Raw genomic sequence first — 22,367 nt, 5'->3', positions numbered from 1 at the left:
TTGGCAAGGAGGGTACGATTTTGATATGGTAATTGGTTGTGGCCTCATTCACATTGATGTTTCTCTTACCCTACGTTTTGTTTTGTTTCTTGGTATTTGTTAAGCACTTACTCTGTGTCAACCAATCAATCAGTGGTATTTACTGACTGTGCAGAGCACTGTACTAAGTGCATGGGAGAGTACAGTACATCGGAATTTACAGTCATGTTCCCTGTCCTTAACGAGCTTACAGTCTAGAGGGCACCACTGTTTAAGCACTGAGGTAGATGCAAGTTAATCATGTTGGACACAATCCCTGTCCGTGTAAGGCTAACAGTCTACGTAGGAAGGAGATCAGGTGTTTCATCTCCACTTAGTTGAGAAAATGGAAGCACAGAGTAGTTAAGTGACTTGTTCAAAGTCACACAGCAGAGACAGAGACAGGATTAAAACACCAGTCCTCTGACTTCAGGCCCGTGCTCTTTCCACTTGGCCATCTTGCTTGTCCAAACCAGCTGTGGACATTAGGCACAATTTGTGGGAAATTAGGAACGACTTGCGGTTAATGCATAAAGCTGTATGCATCTTCTCCCATTAGAGCTTAATGGCCAGTGGCCACTCAATCCATGCTATTACTAGTGTCACCCTACCACTACTACTACTCTGTGTCCCCTATTTTCATAAGTTGATGGATGTAAATCACAACTTCTACTTGAGTATGCCATCCACCTGCAGTTGCTTATTGTTACGTATCACCAATTCAAATTCAGGCCATCTTCCATTGGCCTGAAATATTATGCAGGATCGCTACAGAATTTCATGTTGACCTTAAAATCTTACAGTTAATGAAAACCCTTCAAAAATTGTTTCACTCCTGAAATACAAGTGCATGCGCAGCCTTAGAATAATAAGAGCACCTGATTTTTATGAGTCCAAAAAGTACCCAGCAAAATAATTTCCTTCCCTATTCCATACTGAAGACTGAAAAGCAATACAGAATTAATTATTCCAAACTGGAGCCAAGGGCAATTTGTTTATAATAGAGTGACACTCCTTTGTTCATTCTATACTTGTGAATTTTGCTCCAATATGCAAAGACAAAAAGTCTCAAATTGACATTTAAGCATAACCATAGGAGCTTTTGGATGGGTAGACCACAGTTTGACAGAGAAACCACAGGCTTTTGAGCAAGTTGCCTCCAGCAAAGTCAACAGAAAGGACCATAGTGATTGCGAATGACTGCAGTCCAGAAGGTAATGGGATTAGTATTTTCGAGCAAAATGTGTGGCTGAAATCAAATGAATGCCCAGTTTTAAAAACAAGGCCGTAATTCCCAAGGTTCTATCTAATAAACACTTTATCATTTTCAGTTTTCTCAGCTTGAGCTTAGGGTGTTCGGGAGTTATTATGAAATTTGAAAGAATGCTGAGTTTTTGATCTTGTCAGGACTGCAAGTGTTATATAAATGTCAGAATTGGTATGGGGAAATCTGGGACACTACTTTGCTCCTTACCTTGTGAGAAGTCAGCTAATGAGGCCACAAGAGAGCAGTCTGCTGGTAACATGTACAGTGGCCCTGACTCAGTACAAGGCTTAGGTCCTCATAATGAAAGATGAAATATATGTTCTTGGTGTTTTAGAAAATTGCAAATAGATTTACCACATTCAGTAACACTATTTCGGACTTCGGTTTATCTGCAACATCACAAACCCTTATTTCATTCCACTTGTGTAAGAGAAGTTGTGTGGCTGGGATTTCCCTTTTGTTTTCTGCTTTTAAAGCTCATGATACACTTGCAATTTACTGATCTGTGAAGTGTCACCTCCTGCAGATAAGTTGTAGCTACTTGTTTGATCAAAGGTGTTAAAGTGCTTGTGAAGCACCTGTGTTGATTTTGTCATATTATGCCTATGGCCTGACAGGAAATGATTAAATCTGAGGAATTAGAGAATCATTTTCCACAACCAAGACTAGTAAGTACCATATCTAAGGCAGTCAAATCAGAAAAGCCATCAGTGGCACCAGGTTAGGAGGCACTGGCTGTTCCTTCTTTTAAGGTGATATAAGGGCCACAGGGGTTACTTTCTGGTAATCTGTGGGCTCTGAACCCTGTTAGATCATTTTGGCCATAAACTCTGAAGAAGCATGCATTTGCAACAATACGTCAAATCCAATAGCCTCTACTCCATCCTAATCCTCTTCTACCTCTTGGCTGCCTTTGAAACTGTGGACCACCCACATCTCCTTGAAAATCGAGACACAGAGAAGTTAAGTGGCTTACCCAAGGTCATACAGCAGACAAGTGACGGAGCCTGGATTAGAATCCACATCCTCTGACTCTGAAGCCCAGCCTTGGCTTCACTGACACTGTCCTCTCGGTTCTCCTCCTATCTCTCTGAGTACTCCTTCTCAGCCTCTTTTGCAAGCTCATCCTCTAACAGTGATGGAAGGCATCCCTTAAAGCTCAGTTCTGGGTCTCCTTCAATTTTCCATCTGAATCCACTTCCTTGGAGAACTCATTCACTCTTATGGCTTCACTTATGCAGATGATTCCCAGCCCTGAACTATCTCCTTTTTCTTCAGTCTTGCATTTTCTCCTGCCTTCAGCAAATCTCTACCTGGATTTCCCACCAACATCTCAAAATAAGCATGTCCAAAACAGACCTCCGCATCTTCCCATCCAAACCCTGTCCTCTCCCTGTCTTTCTCATCACTGTAAGCAATACCATCTTCTCCAAGAGGCTGTCCCCAATTAGCCTTCTTTTCCCTGGCTCCCTCTCCCTTCTGCTTCATCCCTGCACTCGGATCTGTACCCTTTGGGCATTTAGTATTCACCACACCTTCAGCCCCTCAGCACTTACGTTCATATCCACAAATCTATAAATTCTTTATATTAATGTCTGTCTGCCCCTCTAGATTGTAAGATCATTTTTTATGGCATTTAAGTGCTCACTTTGTGTCCAGCACTGTTCTAAGTGCTGGGAGAGATACAAGTTTATCAGGTTGGTTACAGTCCCTGTCCCACATGAGACTCACAGTCTAAATTGGAAGGAGGAGGATTTAATCCCCATTTTACAGGTGAAGTAACTGAGGCACAGAGAAATTAAGTGATTGCTCAAGGTCACAAAGCAAGCAATTGGCAGAGCAGAGGTTAGAACCCATGTCCTCTGACTCCCAGGTCTCTGCTCTCTCCATCGGGCCACACTGTTTAATAATAATAATAATAATAATAATAATGATAACAATGGTATTTTTAAGTGCTTACTATGTGCATTGTTCTAAACGTTGGGGTAGATACAAGATAATTAGGATGTCCCACGTGGGTCTCATAGTCTTAATCCCTATTTTTCAGATGAGGTAATCGAGACACAGAGAAGTTAAGTGGCTTACCCAAGGTCATACAGCAGACAAGTGACGGAGCCTGGATTAGAATCCACATCCTCTGACTCCGAAGCCCAGGCTCTTTCCACTAAGCCACATTGCTTCTCTGTTTCTCACTGTGGGCAGGGAACGTGTCTACCTACTCTCTTGTATTATATTTTCCCAAATGCTTAGTACAGTGCTCTGTACACCGTATTCTCTCAATAAATACCATTGATTGATAATATCTCCAAAGCCTCCATACCCACCTCTTTCCCTTTCCTCCAGTTCTTTCAGTGACCCTTTAAGAGCATAGCAGGGCTTTGGGATCGCTCTTGGAATGGAACAGCGTATCATTTCAGAATGATTCTAGAATGAAAGCTCATTTTTCTTGTAGTGTTTAAGTGTTTACTATATGCCAGGCACTGTAAATAGAGACACAAATCAGGTTGATCTTAGTCTATGTCCCACATGGAGCTCACAGCTTTAGTCCCCATTTTACAAATGATAAGTAGAGACAAGAATCAGGTTGGTCACAGCACATGCCGCACGTGGAGCTCACAGCTTTAATACTCATTTTACAGAGCTCACAGCTTTAATACTCATTTTACAAATGAGGTAACTGAGGCCCAGGAAAGTTAAGTGAATTGCCAAAGGTCACATAGTGAACAAATGGTGGAGCCGGGATTAGAATCCAGGTTCTCTGACACCCAGGCCCTTGCTGTTTTCTCCGTTCCATACTGCTTATTTTTCTGCTCTCCCCTGCTCTCCCTTACTCTTGTTGTGGGCAGGGAGCATGTCCACCAATTCTGTTGTGTTGTGTTATACTCTCCCAAGTGCTTAGCATAGTGCTCTGTACACAGTAAGCATTCAGTAACTATCGTTGATTAATAATCACATGTATGTAAAATAATCATCTTAGCATAGGATAACTAAACTTCAATTACCTGGAAAGATAGTAGAGTAAACACTCAAGACATCCATTTGGAACCACTTAGTGGAGCCAAAGATAATAAGAAGCAACCATCTTGCCTTCTGTGGGAAGCAAACTGTGCCAGGAAAATTTAATTTCCTTCCACCTTTAGAGATCCTGACCACATAGATTACATCGGTTGCTTCTCTTGTGTTTATCTAAATTTCATTAAGGCATTTGATTGTATCCCACATACTTTTCTCAGTGACAAGTTGGGAATATATGGTCTTGACCATACTTCTGTTAAGTGATTGTCCAATTGTCTCCAGGGTTGGAGGGTAATCAACTATGGTGGACTAGGAAGCTGAGGGCTATATTGAGATTTTCACAGGGATCTATCCTGAGACCAATTCTTTCCAATACCCATATTGGATTATTAATGACCTGGATGAAGGAAGCTTGCTCATCAAATTTGCAAATGATACATTTGCAATGTAGTAAATTGGATGAGTTTTCTGAAACTTTGGTAGGCAAAAATAGAATCAAAGTGATAGTCTAAGTGGTCCCTGAAAAAGGATGCTATTCTGTAGAGCTGTGGTGGTGTTGAAAAATAAAGACACCATTACAGGGTTGTGTCAGCACATTTGTTCCCCAAAAATGACCTGGGGAATTCATAGAAACTGAATATGATTCTGGAGCATCATAATGCCCTTATTTTGTAATGTAACAGCAAACTCAGAGCTTCAATTCTGGGACAAAACCATTTGTCCTTCTAATTGAAGCCTGGACAGTGGATGTTTGGAAGAATATGACATGCATAGGCATCCTTCCTCTTGTATTCACCTTATTATCACTTGTAAGAGTCGAAACATTATTAGTTTTGGACCCCTCACTTGATAAAAATGTAAAGAAATTTGGAAAAGATGAGACCAGGGTGACAGACAGTGATTAAAGAGCTGGAAGGTTGGTTTTGTAAATTTAAAGAAATTGGAGTTGTTTCATCAGAAGACTAAGAGAGAAGTCATTAATTTACAAATAAATAGATTTTGAGTTGTGTGCTATTATGTATTCCTCTGAGGACCAAACTGAAGCAGGACATTCATTTGGATCTTGAGTATCTTCTTGTCTGTCAAAAGGGAGCTGTGGACCCTCTGCTCTTGACCTTCTGACATCTTATGCAGAGAAAACCAAAAATAAGTAGTTTCAGTAGATCTGAGCTATAGCTGCAGCCATGTGCTGTTATCTCTTTGGAATATTTGTGACAGAAAGCCCTATCTATTTTCATGGATATGTGAACAGTTGGACTGAAAATTAAGGAAAGACTAGACACCTAGCTGTCCTAAATTCTTATTCTTCTGTTTAGTCAGTGGGTGGTAGCAGAAATTAGTAATAATAATGCTGATATTTGTTAAGGACCTTACTATATGTCAAGCACTGCTTTTTGTACTGGGGTAGATTCAGCTCAATCAGGTCAGACACAGTCCCTGTGATTAGATGATTCGATCATATCTAATCCCTTCCAGATCAATGGTTAGATGATGTCTAATCTCTTCCAGATTAATGGTTCTATAATCAACAGGCTCTTTTATCAATGTTTCCACTTACATATGGGATGCTTTTAAGAGGGTGCACACAATATGAGTTACAGTCTATTGTAGATAATAGAAAACTATAGCATTTCTTAGTCAGCCCTGGGTTCTTATGCTCCTCATTATCATCAAAAATGGGCTGCCCACAATATATTCCAGAACATAGAGCTTTGTAGTGAATGGTTGTTGTAACTGTCCAGTGGGAAGCTCAGATTTCAATGGTCCTCTCATGGCTTTATATTTTGTTAATCTTTTACATAAGCAATTAATTTGGGGAAATGTGTTAACTGAGATCAGCTTCTATTTTCGTTCATTTATATGCAAGTCTTTTTATGCAAGTGCTGAAATTATTAGGGCAACTTTATTCATTTTCTGGATTGCTTACTATTTTTCTATGGGGGAAAGCCTTCTCTCAGGTGTTTTCTGAGTTTACTGATATGTTTGGTCTCATTTGCTACGTTTTTCTGGCTTGTGTTTTATCCTACAAACTCATTTACCGTTAGATTGTGGAACTGGTTTCATACTGTTTGATAGTGTTGCTGTGACTGCTGTACAACCAATTACAATATGCAGTCGACATAGTTTGGTCATAAAATTTTATTAAGATATTGAAGTAAAACCTAGTTATTTAGCAGGAAGCTCACTGGGAGACTTACCTTTTTACAGACATTCGTCTTTCAAATACTGTACCTTTATATAGGGTTGGAACCATCAAATGCAGTCACAACAGCACTGAAATAACCTACTGTACGATGAAACAAACTGGATCCTCAGCTAGTCTTCTTGTACTGCAGGATTAGGAGAATTCTTGCAGAACCTCACATTGAGGGAAACTCACATTCTAGTTGTCACCATGTCCAAACACAATCCTGTCTTCCAGCATTTCATCGTGATGTATTCAGACAGGCCCGTTTTGTTGGGAGACTTTTCCCTCTTGCTGTCTTGTCTTGGAGGTAGAGAGAAGCATAGCTGTGAAGACTTGCTCATCCTTCCTGCACAGTTGCTTCCACATAGCTGTGGCAATGCCTGGAAGCCCTCCCTGGATGGAACTGCCAAAGGAAGGTAGCCTGAGGTGAAGCATGAGAGTGAGAAGAAGCTCTGGAGTGGTTCTGCAGGCCAGACCCCCTAGGCCTCTCTCTGGCACTCAGTGGGGATGTAGTTAGGCTTACCTTGAATTTGAAGAATTCTTTTATTATTCCAAAGTTCTTTCCCATTTTTGTCCTTTCATCTCCAGAAGGTCCAGCCTTCTGCTTCAGGCAGTGGCCAGAGGCAACCAATGATGCTTCAAACTGGCACTGCTAAGCTGTTGACAGCAGTTCATGGCATGGTTGGAGGACCTGTTTCTGCCCTTGCCAGAATTGATGATTCACCATCCAGAAAGGCCAGTTCAGCAGATGTGGTAATGTGGGGTAGTAGCCTCTTCCGCCAGCATTCCTACCTCAGCTTTCAGGTTCTCTGACCCATCACCCTGCCCAAAAGGCAGTCCCACCTTCAGCCTTTCAAGTGGTAAAGAGAGGCAGCTGGTCACTTTAGGGCAATGAGGCAAGAGCAGCAGATCCAAGTCCATTTTCCCAGGACCTGCAAGAAATCAGGTGGAAGGATAATTTCTTAAGTCTGAGGGAGAGATCAAGCTAATCAAATCTTTGTCTACTATATGGGAATATATATGTTGTCACTAGACTATAAGTTCCTTGTGAACAGAGAACATGTCTCTCAATTCTGTTGTGTTGTCATCTCTCAAACTCTTTGTATAGTTCTTTATATAGTGTAAGCAATCAATAAATACCATTGATTAAATTGAGGTTCAGAGAAGTTGTGTTCTCCCTAGAAAGTCAGAACTGGAAACAAAATTTAGGGAACCTCAGGCTATTATACTTCCAAAGAGCCAGGCCAATCATTGTCTTTATTGCATTTTCCATTGCAAAGCGGTTCACAAAGCAAGAATACGTTTCTCTCTGCCGTAGTTATCTAATTCTCCATCTGTATTTATGTAGTTGTTATCGCCGTAACCGCTAATCCCTTTTGGCAGACATACCATTCCAGACTGGCACAATACAAAGTCTATTTGCCCTTGCTCTAAACCCCAGACCATATAAGCCCAAACTTATTTGAAACTGTTCAAAGGTCAATGCCAAAAATAAATGATTTTATGTATTTTCATGAACAGCCTGTGAGTAGATGGAGAGAATTATCTGTCCCATTCTTGTAGTAAACCTGCTAACCTCCTGTCCATCAGGAAACAGCAGGGCCTATTGGAAAGAGCCCTGGCTTGGGAGACAGAAGACCCTAGTCCTAATCCAGGCTCTACCTCTTTCCTGCTGTATGACCTAGGGCAGGTCACCTAATTTTTCTGTAGTTGTTTCCTCATCTGCAAAACAGCGATTCAATACTTGTTTTCACTCCCTGTTAGACTGAGAGTTCCATTTAGGACAGGGACTGTCTGACCTGATTATCTTGTCCTATCTCTGTGCTTAGAACAGTTTTTAGCAAATAATAAGTGCTTAAGACCATAAAGTTGTTAGTAGTACCATTGCTCAAAGTAGTAATCAAAAGAGCACTGCTGTTGGGACTTCTAGATTCTATGCTTGTCCCCTCTAGACTATAAACTCATTGTGGGCAGGAAATATATGTACCAACTCTGTTTTATTGTACTCTTCTAAGTGCTTAGTACAGTGCTCTGCATACACTCTGTATACACTAAGTGTTCAATAAATGTGATTAACCCTTAGTTCTGGGCTCAAGCTGGGAAAAGCACCATGTGAAAAGCACCAAAAAGGGGAGGAGCCAAAGATGCTCCCTTTATCTTGGGTTGCTCCCAGCCTCTGAACCCTGCCTACCTTAAGCTGTCAATCAGGGGACCTGGACTGACTCATTGTGAAGCAGTGGAGCCTAGTGGAACGAGCACAGGCCTGGGAATCAGAGGACCTGAGTTCTAAATTTGGCATCACCACTTGCCTACTATGTGACTTTGGGTGAGTCATTTAACTCTGCATCACAGTTTTCTCATTAGTAAAATGAGGATTAAGTCTCTGTTCTCCCTCCTAAATAGATTGTAAACCCCGGTGGGACAGGAACTTTGTCTGATCTATTAAAGTGTACCTACCCCAGCATTTAGAACAGTGCTTGACACATAGTAAGCACTTAACAAATACCACAATTATTATTTATTAAGTATTGCAGATTCAAATCCTGCCTCACTATCTCTTCACATAATAACATAGTATTTGTTAAGCACTTACTTTATGTCAAGCTCTATATTAATTGCTGGGATAGATACAAGCAAATAGTTTGGACACAGTCCCGGCCCCACATGGGGGTCACAGTCTCAAACCGCATTTTACAGATAAGAGAACTGACACACAGAGAAGTGAAGTGACTTGCCCAAGGTCACACAGCAGACAGGTGGCGGAGCCAGGATTAGAATCCATGCCCCTCTCACTCCTAGGTCTGTGTGCTGTCCGCTACACTGTAAATTCTCCTTTGAACCCTGTGGAGCGGGGCAGGAGTCAGCTGGATTTTAGGAGGGCCTATGGAATCTTGTTTTGTCCTACAGCCCACAGATGATTCCAAGCAGCCAGGAACCCTGCATCCACTAGACTGTAAGCTCCTTGAAGGCAGGGATCGTGTCTGCTAACTCTTCTGTATTGTATTCTCCCAAAAGCTTAGTACAATGCTCTGTACAAAGTGAGTGCTCTGTAAATTCCATAGATTAATTGATAGCCCATCACAACCAATGTCCCTAAAAGTATTGAGTGCAATAGACCCTCAAATTTTTGGACTGTCTCATGAAAATCAGGATGTTTGGTCTTGATACGTGATCTATGCCCTTCCCAGGGCACTGTCTCTTTGGGACTAAAGGCTCAGCAGGTCACGGGGCAGAGAGCAGGCACAAATGTCTTCCGTCTTCTTTGAAAGTAATAATAATAATAATAATGTTGGTATTCGTTAAGTGCTTACTATGTGCAGAGCACTGTTCTAAGCGCTGGGGTATATACAGGGTAATCAGGTTGTCCCACGTGAGGCTCACAGTCTTAATCCCCAATTTACAGACGAGGTAACGTCTGAGACTATCTCAGAGTTCTATGTTACAGGGACTCAACTGAGTTGAAATATATGACTGAACATGTGAGCGCTTGTATTGAGCCTACTGGCTAGCAGTTCCTCAAGTTGCTGATCTAACAAAATACCTGAAACACTATTATGTATTTCAAGTTCCAGCTACCATAGGGTACCACTACTAGGGTAGTACTCCTAGCTCCAGTGGCTGGGAGTCTGCAGAGAAGCCATGGTCCCCAACTGGAGCTTCTGGGCACCACCAGAAAGTGATTTGTTAGGGCCCTATGTAATGGCTTTGGCTTCAGGGCCTGGTCCAACTGAAGTGAGGCAGTTTGAAGTCTTGGGGGGTTCCGGCAAACCACCCCTGGGGGTTGATTTAGATCTCAGGTAGACCTAGACGATGGCCTGGGAAGCAGGAAATTTCTTCTCATTAGGATTAAATGGACAAAGACTCAGCCTTGAAGCTGTATTGTTCAGCGCCTTCTGGAGGGAGATAAACTGATGAGCATTCCTTGGGTCCTCACAGAGTTCTGTCTGATTCCATGATCTGCACTCAGTGACCCATGAACAGCCGTTGCATTGAGTTACAGTAAGAGACAGCTGAGCGGTGTCCTTTACATGGAAGGTTGGAGATGGTTATTGTATTCTACTTCATTCATGTGTCAGGAAATCTATCTCCCTGTGATGCGGGGAGGTAAAAGCAGGAAAGCAAACATCACAGTTATGTATCTCATTATATAGAGTTTTCAGACTGGTAGCAAGAATCTTAATATACTTACCTAGCAAAACATGGTGAAGTTTTTGAAAATTACATTCTAAAACGTTTTGGGTGGAAGATGGAAAGTTTTTAGCAACAATCGCTAAATATATTTCTGTTCAATATAATCCAAGAAGGTTTTATTTATTCGATCTTTTAATAGTACCTATTAAGCATTTATTTTGTGCGAAGCATTGTAAAAACAATGGGGAAAAACTACCCAGTTAAGAATTAGACATAGTGCCCAAAGACTGTGAACTAAGAGTAAATGGGTTGGGGACTGGTGACAGATATCTAAGGAAGGATGAAACACCAAAAACACAAAAACAACATAAAATACAAGAACAATGATAAATACAGTAAAAATCAATAAAGGCCAGTGGCTAAAAGAGCAGTTTCAGACCCTTCACAGCTCTGAGTCCAGCAGTTGAAGTTGGTGCAGGGCAGGTTGAGAGCGAGGCCCCAGGAGGGCAAGGAGGGTCATTTGGGAGGGTCACTTAATCTTCTCTTTTCTTCAGTTTCCAAAGCTGTAAAGTGGGCATCTAATACTTATTCTCCCACCTACTTAGACTGTGAACTCCCCAAGTGGGACAGGGACTGTCTGACCTGATTATCTTTTATCTACCCCAGTATTTAGCCCAGTGTTTGGCTTATGGCACTTAACAAATAACAAAATTATTATTTTACAGGAAACCGGGTCTCAGAGAAATTAAATGACTTAATAATAATGATGATGGTATTTGTTAAGTACTTACTATGTGCCAAGAACTGTTCTAAGCACTGGGATAGATTCAAGGTAATCAGGTTGTCCCATTTGGAGCTCACAGTCTTAATCCCCATATTACAGATGAGGTAACTGAGGCACAGAGAGTTAAGTGGCTTGCCCAAGGTCACACAGCAGACAAGTGGTGGAGGTGGGATTAGAACCCATGAACTCTTACTCCCAAGTCCATGCTCTCACTAAGTCATGCTGGTTCTTTAAGGTCATACCTTGCCCAACGTCATACATGAGGCAAGTGGCAGAACCAGGATTAAAACCAAGGTCCCTTGATTGCCAGGCCTGTGCTTTTTCCACTAAGCCATGCTGCTTCCCACAGTATAGATTTCTTAAATCTTAGACTTTGTCTTTGTACTCAATTTAATTTGTTTCCTTATGTCAAAAAATCGGCAGGCAGAGATAGGATAGTAGGTGATTTTTATTTATTTCACTTGATAATTTCCAGATCGTTATCTCAATAATGGGCCTAAATTCTCATAAGAGATCCTTTAATGAAGGAAAGGCAAGCTCCATTAGAGTGGTTATAATAACTGTAGCAACTCATTGCACTTTTAGTACATCTTCCAAATGTCATAAAAGGCACTCCAGCCACCAGCTAATTAAACTCAATGACAGCTCCATGTGGCTGTGTGGGACATGTGGGAGATAAATTTGGATCCATAATATTGTCCTGCAGATCCTTCCCTTAGTCGGTGATGATCAACGTGGAGGAGCCAGCCCCTCCAGCATTCCCTGGAAGGGGAAGGATCACATGTTGCTCAGTTTAGTTACATTGGTCAGTTAGTTACAACATGCTTGGACTCATGCTGTATGAAGAACACTGTACCAAGCACCGGACTTAAGCAGAAGCAGAAGTGGATAGAAAACAGGTCTGGAAGTCAAAAGGACCTGGGTTCTAATCCCAGCCTTGTCACTTGGCTGCTGTGTGACCTTGAGCAAGTCATTTCACTTCTCTGTGCCTCAGTTACCTCCTGTATAAAATGGAGATTAATAATGTGAACCCTATGTGGGACCTGAACCTGGCACACTGTAAATCTTTAACAAATATCATAAAAAAAAAAATTACACCCACTCTGAACTTTTTTTTCTGTTGAGTTGAAGGGGGGCAAATTTAGTTGATTGAAGTTATGTGAGGGGGAAAAAATATTGTAACCTAAAACATAGTGGTAGTTTGCATATATTCTCCACACGTCTGTCCCATGTAATCTCACAGAGATTAATTTAGTGGCCTTCCATTGCCCAGGCGGTCTTCCCTTCCCCACTGGCTTGACACAGTGACATGGAGAACCAGTTCAACATTCTGTCCAGTAATAACCTCACCAGGAGTTACTTGTTTGGCAAATAGCCTTTCTCCGAACCACGGGTTTTTGCTAACTGCTGAGTTTTTGAAGGTTGCTGAAAGTTCCTGTTTATCGAGCAACCGCTATATGCAGAGCATTGAATTGGTTGTTACACATCTTTGTTCTCACTGGAGATTCAGCATATCCCCTTTGTTTAAACCCTGAGAACCTTTTGAGGCATTGAGCTGAACTAGTATCCTCTCTGCCTTCATGTAAGCTCAAGTGTCCACCATACTGAAAGAGCCAGTTCTCAACCCCCCCTTCCTCTAGATATTGATTACCCCCATTCCTGTTCCCTTTCTTACCTAAACCTCAGAATAGACTACATACATCCATCGCCTCAGGGCACTGTGACTTCATGTGAGGCAACATGGGCAAGTGGAAAGAGCACAAGATTGGAAATTAGAAGATCTGGGTTCTAGTCCCCGCTCCCACCCCTGGTTTTGCTATGTGTGTGAGGCTGGCAAGTCACTTAACCTTTCAGGTCCTCAGTCCTTCACCTGTAAAATGGAGGTGACATTGTGAGCCTTGTGTGGGACAGGGAGTGGATGACAAGGACTGTGTCTGATCTGATGCTAAGTGTTTAGCCCTTAGTAAGCCCTTAATAAATGTTGCTATTGGTATTGCCTCCACTTCCTCTTCTCAATCCCTTGTATTCTGCATTTCATCCTTTTCACTTACCTAGAACACACACACACACACATACACAAATGCACGCAAGCCCTCTCTGAGGCAGCCCTCCTAGTGTTCTGATGATCTAGCCTTTTGCGAATATTGATTGCACATTGATCCTTTCAGCTACACTTACACAGTCAGCAGCAGCATCTTCTAAAATGGGACAATCACACACACATATATATACACACACACATATATATACACACACACACACCCGTGCATATCTATTTGGATAACTCTTTCTCCATGAGAATGTAAATGTTAATGTAAATATTTTCAGTTGACTTTATTTTCTTATAACATTTACTGCTCCCCCATTTCATTGTTCAAGTCAAATGCAGCGTGACATAAAATTAAAAATCCATATTATGCATAATTTTAGAACCTAACGATCCCCCAAGATTGCCATTGCATAGGAGGCATCGTGGCCTAATGACAAGAGCATGCACCTAGGAGTTGGTGGACTTGGCTTCTAACCCTGCCTCCACCACTTGCTTGCTTTGTGACCTTGGGCAAGTCACTTAATTTCACTGTGCCTCATTTTCCTCATCTGCAAAACACAGATTCAATACCTGTTCTCCCTCCCTCTTGAATGTGGAACAGGACTGTGTCTGATGTGTTGATCTTGTACATACCAGCGTGGTGCTTGGCACAGTGACCTTATATCAGCAATTGGTACATTGCTTGGCACATAGTAAGCTTGTAACAAATACCCTAACTATGATTAAATTTTATTTTTATATTGTTGACATGAATCTGTTTTTAAGAAGCCATGGCTGCCAATTTTGAATGATTGGGTCAGCACTGAGAAGCATCAGTTGTTCAGTAACACTTTGGAGGACTGGACTAATAATAGCAGAAAAGCCATTTATGGTACTACCACTTGTTGACAGAGTTGGGAACTCTTTGTATACAGCCTGGAGCCTGAGGGTTTCAGTGAAGTTCTCCACCAGTTTTACCGAATTTCTGGAAATACTTGTAACTACTTGATTATGCAGCCTGTGGGTAAATTTAATTGCAGGGCTATTCAAATGAATACCAATCTAAAACCATGAACTGGAGAAGCATTTTAGATGGAAAATATGAAATCAACAGAGGATCAATCTTAAAAGACATCAAGGCAATTTAAGGCAACTGGTAACTATTTGCATTGACAATGATTATATCACTGCTGGAATGTCATCCCTGCATTGAAGCTGTCAAAAAGGATTATTATGTTTGGGGATTTAGGCTTTTTCTTTTCTTTCTATGTATGTTCCTGGAAAATTAGAAATTGTATTAGGTAGAAAATACCGGCCCATATGTTTCTGACTTGAGTAAAACCCCAGGGAGAGGTTTTACAATACTTTAGTTTACCTCATTCTGTAACCAATAGTGTGATTCAAGGTTGAGGAAAGTACATTTCCAGTTTTATTTGTTATTTGCTTTGCAAAGCTTTGCCTTTACGAGGATGTATTTCAGGATTTTCATTGCCATGGTGTAACTGCTCTTCGTGATGCCAATATATACTTTGGAGACTCAGCAAGACACCTTGGAATTTGTTATATTCAGGACTTGATATTTTATTTTGTAGCATTCACCCCAGTCACTTCTCAGATGTAGAACTGGGCAGAATGAGATGAAGAGGAATTTGCAACGAATGCGTTGGTGAAGGTTCAGAAGTGATCCTTCCCTCGACTCTGATCATGTTCCACCTTTCTCTTTAGCTCGGAGAACGCTTGGGAGAGGGGATCAGGGCATGCTGGTCTCTGAACCAATCAATCAGTCGTATTTTTTGAGAACTTACCGTGCGCAAGGCACTGTACTAAGCTCTTGGGAGAGTACAAGCAATCATATAACATATTTCCTGCCCACAACGGGCTTGCAGTCTAGAGAGGGAGATAGACATCAATATAAATAAACTATGGATATGTACATACGTGTTGTGTCATTGGGAGCAGAAGTGGTGAATAAAGGGAGCAAGTCAGGGTGACTCAGAAGGGAGTGGGAAAAGAGGAAATGAGGGCTTAGTCAGGGAAGGCCTCTTGGAGGAAATGTGCCTTCAGTAAGGCTTAGAAAGTGGGGAGAGTGTCTGTCATCTCTGAAAAGGGAGGGCATTCCAGGCCAGAAGCAGAAAGTGGGTGAGGGGTTGGCTGAGAGATAGACAAGCTAGAGATACAGTCAGTAGATTGGCATTGGAGGAGCAAAGTACGTGGGCTGGGTTGTAGTAGAGTAGCGAGGTGAGGTAGGAAGGCACTAAGTGATCGAGTGCATTAAAGCCAATAATAAGTTTCTGTCTGATGCGGAGGTGGATGGGCAACCACTGAAGTATATTGAGGAGTGGGGAAACATGGACTTAATGCTTTTTGGAGAAAAATGATTGACAGTAGAATGAATTATGGACTGGAGAGGGGAGAGACAGGAGGTAGGGAGGTCAGCAGTGAGGCTGATAGAGTAATCAAGGTGGGATAGGTTAAATGCTTGGATTAATGTGGTGGCAGTTTGGATGGAGAGGAATGCTAACAATACTAACAATGTTAGTATTGATCTTGATATTGTCAAGTATTCATGCAGAGTCAATTTTTGGTCTTAACACCGCCCATGACTAGTAGATAAATGGAATAATACATAGATAAATGATCCCTGCCCTCCAGCAGCTTGCAGTCCAGAGAGACAGATACTAAAATAAATGGCAAATGGCAGAGTATTAGGATATGTACAGAAATGCCGTTAAGCTGGGGGTAGAATGAGTATCAAAGTGCTTAAGGGTACAGACCCAAGTATATAGGTGATGAAAAAATGAAGGTGAAGGAGGGGGTGAAAATTAAGGGTTAATCAGGGAAGCCCCCTTGGAGAAGATATGATTTAAGTAGGGCTTTGAATGTGGGGAGAGAGGTGGTCTATAGGATATGCAGTGGGGAGGGAGTTCCAGGCCATAGGGAGGATATGGGCAAGGGGCTGGCAGTGAGGCAATTGAGATTGAGTGTCCTGAGTAGGTCAGCATTAGAAGAGCCAAGAGGGTGGTTTGGGTTCTTAGTAGGAGTTTAGCAAGATAAGATAGGAGGGTGAGAACTGATTGAATTCCTTCAGTCAGTCAATCAATTGTATTTATTGAGTGCTTACTGTGTACTGAGCACTGTACTTGGGAGAGTACTTGTACCCTTGTACCCTTGTACTTGTACACTTGGGAGAGTACAGTACAACAGAGTTGGAAGACGTGTTCCCTGTCTTCTGTGAGCTCTGTGAGCTTTTCTGTGGAGAGACAGACATTAACAGAAATAAATCAGTTATGGATCTGTACATAAGTGCAGTGGTGCTGGTGGTGGGGCAAATGCCAAATGCTCAAAGGTCACAGATCCAAGGGCATAGATGATGCAGAAGGATAAAGCCAAGGTAAGGAGTTTCTTTTTGATATGAAGATGAATGGGAAGCCACTAGAGGTTTTTGAAGAGTGGAGAGATGTGGACTGGAAAGTCTTGGAGAGGGAGAGATATCAGAAAATGTCAAAACTTTTATATTTTTCCAAAATATAAGCATAGATTTTTCTTACTGTGACTCTAACAACTTTGAAGAGTTTGTTACTAACCACAGATATGATGGCACAATAAAGAGTAATCTTTGGGTATGCATGGTACCCCCTTTCCCTCTCCTCCTCCCCCTCTCCCGTCCCACCCCCTGAGCACTGTACTCGTCCGCTCAACTGTATATATCTTCATCACCTTATTTATTTTGTTTAATAAGATGTACATCATCCTGATTCTATTTATTTGCCATTGTTTTTATGAGATGTTCTTCCCCTTGACTCTATTGCCATTGTTCTTGTCTGCCTGTCTCCCCCGATTAGACTGTAAGCCCGTCAAAGGGCAGGGACTGTCTCTATCTGTTGCCGATTTGTACATTCCAAGCACTTAGTACAGTGCTCTGCACATAGTAAGCGCTCAATAAATACTATTGAATGAATGAATGGTACCGTCAGAACCGTGGGTTTGCACGGACCAGAGGTGAGCCTAGCCATCAGTGGTTCCTTCTCCAAATATGCAGAACTGTCTGGCTACCTAAAACAGCGCACTCCCCACTGCCAAGTAAGAAAAATGTCTTATCTTGTCCTGTACTGTCGAGTCGTCTCCAACCCATAGTCACTCCACAGACACATCTCTCCCAGAACACCCCACCTCCATCTGGTAGTGTATCCTTACAGTTTTCCTTGTAAAAATACACAAGTGGTTTACCTTTGCCTTCTTCTACACAGTAAACTCTGCCCTTGACTCTCTCCCATACCACTGCTGCCCAGCACAGGTGAGTTTTGATTTGTAGCAGATTGCCTTCCACTTGCTAGCCACTGCACAAGTTAGGCATGGAATGGGTATGCCTCTGCTTGACTCTCCCTTCCATAGCCGAGACTGATAGAGTACTGGAAACTCTCCAGGTGCAATCCTGAGAGGGGCAAGAAAGATGAAGGTAAAAATTCAAATAGTCAACTAAGGACACAGTATAGATCAGTACAATGGCTACTGAAAGTACACTACTCTGAATTTTCAGAAAGCCATGTGCAAAATGGAGCAATTGATACAAAGTAGGACCAGATGAAAAATCAACTCAGGAAACTGGCTTTGGTAATGAAGTCTTGCTGTGTAATGTAAAACAAGCCCTGAGCAGGATATTCAACTCGTACATTAACCGAGGTGGCAGGCACATAGTTGCTCCATGTTACAAGTGCCCTAAGAAAACGTGATGCATAGATTAAGAGTCTAATGTAGACATCTGATGAAGACCCCTTTTCAGGGTTCCTGGCAACCCGCATGCATTAGAGAAGAATGTGGCATCTCCTTTAGCTTTGGGGAAGGAATAGGAGAGGCATGGATTAAAAACATGTAGAATGGTATTGAGAATCTGAAGGAAGTTAAAAAAGTAACAGTTTCTACTTCATAAAATAGCTTAAGGATTACAGTCACTCCTACATTATTTCCTCCTGTTTTTTAGAATATGCCAGCTCAACTGTATGGGATTGTTTGATCTGAAAATGTGGGGCCACGCTAATCACCACAACAATATAATTTGATCCTTTATCCACTTAAATCTAAGGTTACAGGTATCTGACATTAGTCTGGCTATGCTTTGCTCAAGATTGATGGACATCTCAGCACTTGATCAGTCCTTACCACTACAGTTGGGACAGAGAGATAGGTGTTTGGTTATCCCATCCTTTAATGATAATTTTGATATTTAAGTGCTCACTGTGTGCCAAGCACTGTACAAAGCACTGGGCTAGATAAAAGATGACCAGATTGGACACAATCCTTGTCCCATATGAGGCTCACAATCCAAGTGGGAGGGAGAAAATCCCCATTTATAAATAGTGAAAACTAAGACAGAGAGAAGTTAAATGACTTGCCCAAGGACTCACAACAGGCAAGTGGTGGAGCCAAGATTAGAATCCAGTTACCCTGATTCCCCGACCCTTGCTTTTTCCACTAGTCTGTGCCACTTCCAGTATTATCAGATTGGACACATAATGGGACCCCTAGTCTTAGGGAGTCAACCAACTAACCTCTTCATATAAACTGAGTAGTGGAGCATACGGTCAGGGTATACAAAACATGCAGTGGGTAACAAACTGGAAATCTGAAAATGTGGCAACAGTACAGTAAAATGCCTTTGTAGTTTATTACAGCCCAGAGCTGAGATGGTGGAAGTACATAATCTAATCTCATATCATGCTATATAAGCAAAATGTGCCTTACTGATTCTTCTATCCTGGCACATTTCATTGCATGGCAGCTGTGTTAAAACCAAAGCTGTGTTTAAATAGCTCAATGCATACGCAATTTGTGTGCGTGTATTAAGCTATTTTAATGCCTAAAAGGGTTGGGGGTGGGACTTGGGGCATTAGAATCCGTAAACACCTTGAGGGCAGGGACATGGTGATTTTTTACTATCACTGTACTAATTCAGATATCTGATAGAGCATCAACTAGACCTTGGTAATGGACAGTTCCCAGAGGTACTTGCAGGATAGATCCTCTTTTGGAGAGAACTTCCCTCTGCAGAATGTTACCCATTAGGAGTTGGATTTGCAATCATGTGATCACTACATCTGCCTAGAGGTAGAAGTGACCATCTGGTGTCCTGAAACAAAAGAGTTTAGCCATAGTCTGAAGTGTAATGGCAGATTGATGGAAAATGTTTAAGCCAAATAGCTGAGAGTAATTTCAGTTTAATGTAAAGCAGACAACTTGTAGATTTAAGAAGGGGGAGCTATGTCTGAGCTCAAAGTAGTAAAAGAAAGATCATTAAGGCAGATGTCTACTGGACAGATTTGAAGGAAGAAGGACTGAAGGCACAAAACCCGGGAAAAAACATATTTTTGTCACTTAAACTTGAGAGGGCAATGACCTGAAACTGCTATTTGGTTTCAGGAAAGAGTGGAAAGGAGGAACCTTAGAGATACTCTGAAATAAGACACAGAAGGGTTTGGTGGCAGATCAAATATGGATGGGAATATGCATTATTTCACTTTATAACTGACATGACAACAGTACAGTTGACTGTGGATTTATAACATGAAGATTTCCCCAAAGAAGACAACATAAACAGAAGAGTTCTGACAATGATCGCAGTAGATATGTATTGCATATCAAACAGCATAAAATGTGAGTAAACTACAAAAAAGGAAAGAATTACAATGAGGCCATAAATTAAAGAATAAAATTTTGATCCATTTCTTTTTTTCTTTATTTTTTGATAGATTACTGCAGCAGATGTCAATATGGGAGAGGTTTTGTTTTTGATTGCAGTTAACTTTCTGTCTGTTGACTAAATCTGGAGACAAAACCAATTTAGCTAATCTTTGGCATGGGCTGCAAACGATAGAAAAATAAAATGAGAAGGGAGGTGAGAGGTAGCAGTGGATCTTAATGTCGTCTTCTTAAAGGAAAGGTTCCCAGAGGACTGCTCCAGGTGGGACCAGATTAAGGTGGACCAGAGGTCTGGATTTGGGTGAAATGCTCAATTTGGAGGATTGTCATTGCTAGCACAGGTCAGCAGTGGTTCCATTTTCAGCCAGCCTCTCCAGAGAACTCCACAGCTGTGGTAGCAGGTAGTGGCAAGGCAGAAAGGGAGAAGCAGGAAGAGGGGAAGAGGCTGCCCTCCTTGGGTGACTATGGCATCTAGGTAGCCCTCCAACCCTAGCAGAACTGGCTCTTTTGGGCCGTTGCCCAAATTCTTTTTCCTGGTAGGTGGCAAATAGTGCCAGGATAGGGTTAATATGGAAAAATGAAGGATGGCTTTGGATGTTCATAGAAATTTTGAGCTGTTTGGAATCTTAAAAGAATTCTGCAGATAATTACTGCTGATAATGAGTCACATGCATTCAGAAAAAATCACTATCCATAGCATATTAGTTTACTAAACCAGATGTAGTTCAGGGAGTTGAATTTGATCTGCAGTAATCATGGGGTCCTAGATAGATTGACACAATTTATGCTACATGTACTCTCTCAAGCACGTAATGGAGTACAGTAAGCACTTGATAAATACCAATGATGATGAGTGTAATCAGATGAAATCCTTCTCCTCTTCTAGAATGTAAGTTCACTGTGGGCAGGGAAGCAGCGTGGTGTAGTGGATAGAGCATGGGCCTGGAAGTCAGAAGTTCATGGGTTCTAATCCAGGCTCTGCCACTTGTCTGCTCTGTGGCCTTGAGCAAGTCACTTCACTTCTCTGTGCCCCAGTTATCTCATCTGTAAAATGGAGATTGAGACCGTGAGCCTCCACATGGGACAGGGACTGGGTCCAACCCAATACACTTGTACCCACCCTGGTGCTTAGTACAGTTCCTGGTACGTAGTAAGCATTTAACAAATACCACAATTATTCTTATTATCATTACCTACTCTGTTATATTGTGCTCTCCCAAGTGCTTAGTACTGTGCTCTGCACACAGTAACTGCTCAATAAGTACATTTGATTCACTGATTACAGGTGATAACATAAGGGAGTGGTTTATAGTGTCTCCTGGTCAGTTGGCTGTATAGTTTATATTCCAAAGTCTCCCAACCTTCTGAGCAGGTGCTGGGTCTTGGGAAGAGAGAGGCAGGACTTTCCGCTAGAGCTAACCCCAAAGCAGAATGGTAGGCGGAGTCTGTCCGGGCACAGGAGCTGTGCAGGGGAGAGAGGGCCTTGCTATGAGACTTTTTCCCTGGAGCTGATCTCAGTAGTAAGGGTGAGGAGGACCCCAGCTGCAGCCTGGGCTTAGAGCAGTGCTCCAGCGCCTAAAATAGTGTTTGGCACATAGTAATTGCTTAACGAATACCATCATTATCATTATTATTACCGGCTGAACATGGAGACCTGCCGCTGCCCCCACGGCCACACCCACATTACCATCCCCAATACAGCAGCCACCCCTAACAGAGAGGAGGCGAAGGAAATCCTTAGCACCTCTTCCCCGGCTCCTTGGGCAGCAGAACTGCTGAAGGGGTTGGCGAGAGAGGCTTTAGTGGGAGGGGTGGGAGCTGGGGCTCTCCTAGAAGTCAGTCAGTCATATTTATTGATTGCTTGCCATATGCAGAGCTCTATACTGAGTGCTTGGGAGAGTACAATATAACAGACACATTCCCTTCCCACAGCGAGCTTACAGTCTAGCAGGGTGAAGAGGGCAGCCATGGCACTGGTTGCAGTGGCACCTCAGTCGGTGGGGCACTGAGAGCACCTGCCGTGATGACCGCAGCTCTTCCCGCCAGCCAGGAGTGTCCCAATTCCCACCCTTCCTACAGTGGCCTCTCGGTCCTCCTCAGTGGCCTCACTCCCAAGGATCCGGGACGGAAGCACTTGGGTTTTCTTCCACCTCCTCTGTGTGTGGGGAGAGGTGCCACTTCCTCCATTCACTGGTGTTGGGGCAGACCCCAGGCTGACAACAGATTGCATCAGGTGACCAAC

At 42.3% G+C, this 22,367-nt stretch overlaps 1 protein-coding gene and 1 non-coding gene across 2 annotated transcripts in view; one reads left to right on the top strand and one right to left on the bottom strand.

Moving 5' to 3' along the window:
* Positions 1-22,367, top strand: part of SGCD (sarcoglycan delta) — a 376,042-nt gene that overhangs the window by 40,424 nt on the left and 313,251 nt on the right. The window lies entirely within an intron of this gene.
* On the bottom strand, positions 17,737-17,874 carry LOC114807141. The gene has a single exon (XR_003755194.1). It is a non-coding gene; the product is annotated as a small nucleolar RNA SNORA7 (small nucleolar RNA).

Source organism: Ornithorhynchus anatinus, chromosome X1, assembly GCF_004115215.2.
Source record: "Ornithorhynchus anatinus isolate Pmale09 chromosome X1, mOrnAna1.pri.v4, whole genome shotgun sequence".
Taxonomy (NCBI): domain Eukaryota; kingdom Metazoa; phylum Chordata; class Mammalia; order Monotremata; family Ornithorhynchidae; genus Ornithorhynchus; species Ornithorhynchus anatinus.
Note: the sequence above shows the minus strand (reverse complement) of the source record. Positions and strands in the feature narration are given on the sequence as shown.